Source organism: Cebus imitator, unplaced genomic scaffold (assembly GCF_001604975.1).
Source record: "Cebus imitator isolate Cc_AM_T3 unplaced genomic scaffold, Cebus_imitator-1.0 Scaffold16, whole genome shotgun sequence".
In the NCBI taxonomy this organism is placed as follows: Eukaryota; Metazoa; Chordata; class Mammalia; order Primates; family Cebidae; genus Cebus; species Cebus imitator.
Window position 1 is genome coordinate 1,225,120 of NW_016107331.1, and position 8,960 is coordinate 1,234,079.

An 8,960-nucleotide genomic window follows, 5' to 3' on the forward strand; every position below is an offset into this window, starting at 1 on the left:
CCAAACAAAAAAAACAAAACAAAAAAAAACCTTGCTTTTATATAATTTTCTAAGTTTGGTTGATAATTCCTGGAGGATGGTATCTGAGTTTATTAAACTGACCTCATGCAGGATCAAGAGTAGCATTATGTTCTGGTGGTAACTTAAGAGATCTTCTTGAAATTATTTTCAACCAAAAAAATTTAGTCCTGTCTTTTATGACTATGAATTAGAGGCCATCTGTGAAGCTGCTGTGTTTTATAGAAAAGCCTGCATTTAGACTGACATTTATCTTATAATGTGGCAATAAAAAATTCTGAAACATTTACAGAACAAAGGTTAAGGCCAAACTTTATCGGCATAGTGTTTATAGAGAATAAATCTGTACAAAAAAGGGGGCAGATTTATTATGTGTTTAACTACAGTGTCTACTGTGTGTTTAAGAGCCCATATTAAATGAAGCAGATTCACTGAAGTAGGAAGGGAAGGGAGGGAGGTTGAGAATCAGGAAGGGAGAAAGTCTAGTGAATTTCCGTAAGAGCTGCCTTTGAACTGTCTTCTGTTCTGGCACTTGCTGACTTTGCATCATTTTTCCCAATTTTTACTCTAAATATTTTCAAACATATAGAAAAGCTTAAAGAATGTTGTGATGACGTGTATATTCTTGCATATTACGCAAGGTTCTCCAAAGAAACAGAACCAGTAGGATTGATTGATTTGAATTGGCTCACGCAGTTATGGAGTATGACAAGTCCGGAGATCTTCAGGTTGAAATCAGCAAGCTGGACACCCAGGAGAGCCAATAAATCAGTCCAATCTGAGAACCAGTAGAGCCAACAATGTAGCGTCTGTCCAAAGGCCAGCAGGCTCAAGAGGAAGTGCAGATGTTTCTGTTTGAGTCTGAAGGGAGAAAAATAAGCCAATGTCCCAGTTCAAAGGCAATCAGGCAGGAAGAATTCTGTTACTTGGGGGAGGGTCAGCCTTTTAATTCTATTCAGGCTTTCAACTGATTTGATGAGGCCCACCCACATTAGGAAGGACAATTTTCTTTAGGCTATTGATTTAAATGTTAATTTCATCAGCAAACTTCCTCACAAGGCCAGGAGCAGTGGCTCACACCTGTAATCCTTGTACTTCAGGAAGCTGAGATGGGAAGATGGCTTGAGCCTAGAAGTTTGAGGCTACAATAAGCTATGATCACACCACAGCCTCCAGTCTGGGCAACAGGGCAAGACCCTGACCCTAAAACCAAAATTAACCATCACATCTTGTATTAGCTTTCTATTGCTGTACAATAATATTACCACACATTTAGCTGCTTAAAACAACATACATTTATTATGTTACAGTTTCTGTGGATCAAGACGCTGGCCATGGTTTAGCTGGATCCTGTTCTTAAGGTTTCACAAGACTGCACAAGATGCCAGCCAGGGCTGTGGTCTCATCAGAGGCTTGACTCTCTTCTAAACTCACTCACACTGTCTACAAGATTGAGGTCTTCAGTTTCTCACTGGTTGTCAGCTGGAAGCTACCATTACTTCCTAGAAGCCATGCACTTCCTTGTTGTATGGGATTGTCCAACATGTTCATTTGCTTCCTCAAAGCTAGTAAGTGAAAAAGAGAGAATTTAATTAGATAATTATATATATCCTGTCACCTTTGCCATATGTTATTGTCAAGAAGCAAGTCACAATTCTTGCTCACACTCAAGTAGGAAGAGGGAAAGGTGTCACATAAGAGTCTGAACACCAGTAGTGGGAATCATGGGAACCACTGTAAGCCTGTGTACCACAAGTCTCCATTTAGATTCAAGAATTGTTAACATTTTACGCATCTGTTTTGTTTCTTTGTCTCTCTCTCTCTCTCCACACACACACACATAGACACTTTGCTGACTACTTGTCATGATTATTATTTCTCTCTATATTCAGTACACTTCTATATACTATACAATTATCAAAGTATTTTAAAGAAAATTAACAATATTTTCATTCAATCATTTAATGTTCAGATCATGTTCAAATTTCTTTCATTGTAGGAGCAAACCTCGTATAAATTTTTAAAAATCAAGATCCAATCAGGTTTCATGCATTACATTTAGTTATATTATTTTAGTCTCTTTTAATTTAACTCAGTTTTGTCACTAAAACAATTTAAGCTTATTTTACATACAGTAAAGTATAAATATCACTGGAGATTGTAGCCAGCATTATAAGCAAGAAAAAGAAATAATAAGACTAAATATTGAAAAATAACAGAAAACTATCTTTATTACAAATGACATGATTATGTACAAAGAAAATCCAGAATATCCAGAAAATCCAAAATAATCTATAAGCTATTAGAATAAATGAATTTAGCAAGGTCTCTCGATATAGCCATTATGCAAAAATCATTTCTATATGCTAGCAAAAAAATTTTAATTCACTTTTAACATCAAAAAGCACCAAATCCTCACAAATAAATCTAAGGTATGTAAGACCTTCCTTCTACACTGAAGATTATATAATATTGATGACAGAAATTAAAGAAGAGCTAAATTAACAGAGATATTAACTCTTGAAAATTAATCTCTAGATTCAGCCCAGGGTGGTGGCTTACACCTGTAATTCCTGCACTTTGGGAGGCTGAAGTGGGAGGGTTGCTTGAGGACAGGAGTTTGAGATTAGCCTGGTCAACATAGCAAGACCTTGCCTCTACAAAAAGTAAAAAAGCTTAGCTAGGCATGGTGGTGCATGCCTGTAGTCCTAGCTACTTGGGAAGCTGATCCCAGGAGTTCAAGGCTACAGTGAGCTGTGACCATGCCACTGTACTCCAGCCTGGGTGACAAAGTAAAACCCTGTCTAAAAAAGCAAAAGAAAAAAATTAATCTCTAGATTCAATGTAATCCCAGTCAAAACTCCAGCAAATCTTTATGTGAAATTGACAAGTTGATTTTAAAATTTATATGGCACTGCAAAGCACCTAGGATGGCTAAGGCAATGTGGAATAAGAACAATTTGGGGAACTTACACGATAAGATATCAAGATTTGCCATAAAGTTAGAATAATCGGGATAGTATGATATTAGCTCCAGGGAAAACAAAAGATCAAGGGAACAAAACAGTCCAGAAATAGATCCTCGCATATACAGTCACTTAACACATGACAAAAGCACCACTGCAATCCAAAGGAGGAACATATGCCCTTTTCAATGGATGGCCTGGTGCAATGGGATATTTATATGAGTATTATCATTTGGATGTTTGTCCCCCAGACCTCATAATCTGATCCCAGTGTTGGAGATGGGGCCTAATGGGAAGTGTTTGGGTCATGGGGGAGGATCCCTTATGAATGGCTTGGTGCTGTCCTTGAGATAATGAGCGAGTTCTTGCTCTATTAGTACCCAAGGGAATTGGTTGTTAAAAAGAGGCTGGCACCTCCCACTCTTTTTTGTTTTCTCTCTCTTGCCATGAGATCTCTGCACATGCTGGCTCTGCTTCACTTTCTTCCATGAGTAGAAGCATCCTGAGACTCTGACCAGAAGCAGATACTGGTGCCATGCTGCTTGTACAGTTTGCAGAACAATGAGCCAAATAAACCTCTTTTCTTTATAAACTAAAATATATACAGAAAAATACAGCTTAGATTCAAGAATTGTTAATATTTTGTACATCTGCTTTCTCTTTTTTTACACACACAGACACACACACACACACACACACACACACACACAGTGTGTCACTATAAAGGAATACCCAGCCTCAGGTGTTCCTTTATAGCAACAAAAATAGACTAACACATTGGGGAAAAAATAAAATGTGAGTCCTATCTCAGATCATATACAAAAGTTAAGGTGGATCATAGACTGAGTTGTATGAAGTAAAATAATAACATTTCTAAAAAACAGGAGAGAAGAATGTCTTTCTGACCTATGGAGGCAAATATTTCTAAAATGGAAAATAAGAAAGCAATAACCTAAAAATAAAACTAATAAACTGGAGTTCATTAAAATAATATCTGTTCATCGGAAGAAAAAATAATGTCTGTTTATTATAAGACAAATTTAAGACAAAAGAAAGCCACAGATTGAGAAGATAGCTTCAGAATTTATATTTGTGAAAGTTCTCAGATATCCAGAATATATATAGAACTCCTACAAATCCCTAAGAAAAAGACAACTCAAGCATTTTTTTAAAAATGGTAAAAGACTTAACAGGTACTCCACAAAAAAAGCGTATTAGGCCATTCTTGTATTGCTATAAAGAAATACCTGAGACTGGGTAACTGAAAAAGAAGAGAGTTTTAATTGGCTCACAGTTCTGTAGACTTTACAGGAAGCATTGTCTCAACATCTGCTCAGCTTCTGGGGAGGCCTCAGGAAGCTTACAGTCATGACAGAAGGCAAAGGGGGCACAGGCATGTCACATAGCAAAAGTAGGAGCAAGAGAGAGAGAAAGTATGTGTGTGTGTTGTGGGAGGGGGAGTGGCACATACTTTTAAATGACCAGATCTCATAAGAACTGACTATCGCAAAGACAGCACCAAGCCATGAGGTATCCATCCCCATGACCCAAATATCTCCCACCAGGCCCCACTGCTAGCACTGGGGATTACAATTCAACATGAGATTTGGGTAGGGACAAATATACAAACTATATCAAAGATATCCAAATGGCTAATAAACATATGAAAAGGTATTCAATATCATTAGTCATAAGAGAAATACAAATTAAAACCACAATAAAATATATATCCATCAAAATGGCTAAAATTAAAAAGATGAGAAATCTAAGATTTGATGAAATTATGAAAATATTGAAACTCTCATACATTACTGGTAGGAGTAAAGGTGGTTTAATCACTTTGGAAAACTGGTAGTATCTAATGAAGCTAAATGTGTGCCTATCCAATGGCTCAGCAAGTCCATTTTCAGGTTAATAACCAAAGAGAAATGAGTGGCTGTATCTATCAAAACACATGTACAAGAATTATTCATAATTCAAAACTGGAAACTATGCAAATATCCACCAATAGAATAATGTGCTATGTTTCATACAGTGGACTAATACATGACAGTTTATTATTTTTATTTTATTATTTATTTTTTTTGATACAGACGGAGTCTTGTTCTGTTGCCCAGGCTGGAGTGCAGTGGCATAACATCTTGGCTCACTGCAACCTCCACCTCCCAGGCTTAAGCAATCCTCCTGCATCAGCCTTTTGAGTAGCTAGGACTACAGGCACTTGGTACCATGCCTGGCTAATTTTTGTGTTTTTAGTAGATACAGGATTTCACCATGTTGGCTAGGCTGGTCTCGAACTCCTGACCTCAGGTGATCTGCCCACCTTGGCCTCTCAAAGTGCTGGGATTATAGATGTGAGCCACTGTGCCCAGCTGACAATTGAAAAAAAAAAAAAAAACTATTGATATATGCAACATAAGAATGAATCCCACAGGCATTATGCTGAAACAGAAAGGTCAGACATGAACAAGTCAGACATAGAAGTCTGATAAAGTTCAGCACAGAAAAAACTAACCAAAGATGATAGAAGTCAGGAAAGTGGTTTTATATATATATATGGATGGATGGAGTGGGGGTTGATATAGCCTGGGGCGGAGAATCATGGAAGCTTCCGGGGTGCCGAAGGTGTTTTATATCTTGATCTGGGTGGTGGTTACAGGGTGCATATAAATGTTAAATATCATCTAACTGTACTTTTTAAGATTATTATACTTTATGCACATCACTGTATGTGTTACACCACACCACGATACAAAAAAATTTAAAAAGAAGAGTTTCACAAATCCCATTTACCACTCTATGAATTTTCACAAATTGAACAGCCCATTTCCTTCTTGTCACTGTCCCTCCCTCTAAGTGAAACCACTATCCTGGCTTCTAACACCATAGATTATTAGTTTCTTCTGTTTATGAACTTTACGTAAATGCAACTGAAGAGTATTATTTCTCATTTCTGTTTCTTTTACTCAATCTCATATTTGTAAATTTATTCTCTTATGTGTAATTCAAGCATTCCATTGTATGACTATATAACAAACTATTAATCTATTCCACTGTTGATAGGCATTTGGATCGTTTCTGGTTTATGGCATGAACATTTGTAAGGGTCCAGGCTACTTTTCTTTAAAAAAAAAATAAGTACTATATTCTGAGTTTGTGATGGTACCATTTGACTTCCTCCTTTATGCCCCTGCCTTTCCTATAAATTGAAATTTGAGTCCAGAGGCTTAACTCAGATTAAACTTGTTGGCAAGAAGACCACATAAGTAGTACCATGTACTTCATTTTGCCAAATTTCCCTTTACAGGGGTTGTACCCGAGAGTGATGTCAAGCTTTGAGTTTTATGGTGTAGTTTTAATTGGCATTTATTGAATTTTAGTGATGTTGAGCAGCCTTTCATATGTTTAGGAGCCATTTCTGTTTAAGGGCTATTTTTTGACCTTCATATCATTTTCTCATTTATCCTGTCAGCTTTTGCTCCCTTTCTTCTCTAGTTTTCAGTACTTTTAATATATTATGGAGGCTGAAACTTAAAATGTACTTGCTTCTGCAAACATCAATCATTGTGTTTTTCTCTTAGCATTCTCTACAAATTATTCTGGGTTTATAAAGAAAAAATGATGATGTTCCCAGGTCCTTTTCTACTGGAATGTATGAGATGTTGGAAAAGCTGAAATATGTGAGATGTTGTCCTTCCCTCTCATCCCCAAACGCATATTACCTTGACAGGTATAATATATACACTTTATGGTCTAAACATGTGTTGCCCTGACCTTTACATATCTCTGGTTTTTGGCCAGCTCCATCTCACATTGGCTGCCAGTTCTGCAGCTCACATTCTTCAAGCACGTGCTCCTCCTCCTCAGAAAGCCTTGTTCCATATCTCCATATTCATGGATGTCCAGAGAAAACAGCCTATTAAACTGTGTAGTTTACAAAGAAAAAGAATTTATTTCCTACAGTTATGGAGGTTGAGAGTCCAAGGTTAAGGAGCTTCATCTGGTGAGAGACTCTACAAAGTCCCTGAGGAGGCACGGGGCATCACATGGCAAGGGGGCTGAGCATGCTAGCTCAGGTCTTTCTCTCTCTTCTGATAAAGCCACCCATTAATTTATTAACCTAGTAATCTATTAACTCATTAATTCATGAGTGGGTTAATCCATTTATATATACATATTTTCCTTTTCTTTTTTTTTGAGACAGAGTCTTGTTCTGTCGCCCAGGCGACAGTGGCATGATCTCGGCTCACTCAATCTCCGCCTCCTGAGTTCAAGTGATTCTTCTGCCTCAGCCTCCCAAGTATCTGGGATTACAGGTGCCTGACACCATGCCGGCTAATTTTTGTATTTTTTAAGTGGAGACAGGGTTTCATCATGTTGACTAGGCTGGTCTTGAACTCCTGACTTCAAGTGATCCACCTACCTCAGCCTCCCAAAGTGGAATTACAGGCATGAGCCACCAAGCCCAGCAGGATTAATTCATTTTTAAGGGCAGAACCCTCATGACCCAATCGCCTCTTAAAGTCCCCACCTCTCAATATATTGAGGGTTAAATCTCAACGTGAGTTTTGGAGGGGACAAATATTCACACCATAGCAATAGAGATTTAAGCTCCACATATGAACTACTTCCTCTTCCACATGTGAGATCCTCCCTGCTTCACCTACCTGGTGAGCTGGGCCTACCCTCTTGACTGCTTCCTTTCTGCCTCTTCCTTTCCAAGGCCAGCCACTTCACCTGGACTCTGGAGCCCTCAGAGCATCCCCTACCTCCATCCCCACCTCTCTCTTCAGCGTATCTTTAGTCTCTGCTTTATTAATGTCTTTCCTTTCAGCTAACTTATAAGTACATGTTTTTCTTTTTTTTTCCCATTTATTTATTTTATAGCATTTTAGGTTTTGGGGTACATGTGAAGAACATGCAAGATTGTTGCATAGGTACACACGTGGCAGTGTGATTTGCTGCCTTCCTCCCCATCACCTACAGCTGGCATCTCTCCCCTTGCTATCTCCCCCCAGCTCCCCACCCCCCACCATCCCCCCCCCATTTCCCCCCAACCCACCCCCGTGTGTAGTGTTCCCCTCCCTGTGGCCGTGTGTTCTCATTGTTCACCCGCCGATGAGCGAGAGCATGCGGTGTTTGATCTTCTGCTCTTCTGTCAGTTTGCTGAGAATGATGGTTTCCAGGTTCATCCATGTCCCTACAAACACACAAACTCATCGTTTTTGATGGCTGCATAATATTCCATGGTGTATATGTGCCACATTTTCCCTGTCCAGCCTATCATCGATGGGCATTTGGGTTGGTTCCAGGTCTTCGCAAAGACCTGGAAGTACATGTTTTTCTTATCTTCAATCCTCTCTAGAGCAGTCTAGTTTCTTGTGTCCATAATGGAGATAGCCAAGTATATTACTAGGCAGAACAGTGGGAGTTCTGGACTGGGCTAGAGCCTCATGGAGCATAAAAAATCTACTGCTAAGCCTGTCAAAGAAGATCTATCCGTAAGGTGACACACACGCATGCACCCCTGAAACTCTGACACTATGACTTATCCTTAACCTTAACCTGGGCCAGATCAAATTTAGTTAAGGCAAACACCACTAATCTTCGTCAGGAAATAATGATTTACGCTTTCCCTGTTCAGAGCACATTCTTCCTGGCTTACAGATGGCCAGCAGGCTTCTTGCTGTGTCCTTGAAAAGTGGAGGTCTGTTCTCTTCCTCTTCTTATATGGATGCTATTCCCATCATGGGGGCCACACCTTCATGAGTTCATGTAAACTCAAGTAACCTCCCTAAGGCCACACCTCCAAATACCATCACATTTGCAGTTAGGGCAATATTCAACCCATAACAATGACTTGTGAGTGCATGAGTGATAACTGTGTGCTGCGGAAGGTGCTACCACCATGTTCCAGTTGAGGAAACTAGTCTGGGAAGGCTTAGGCAACTTGTCTTAGTGTTTGGACAAGCCAAG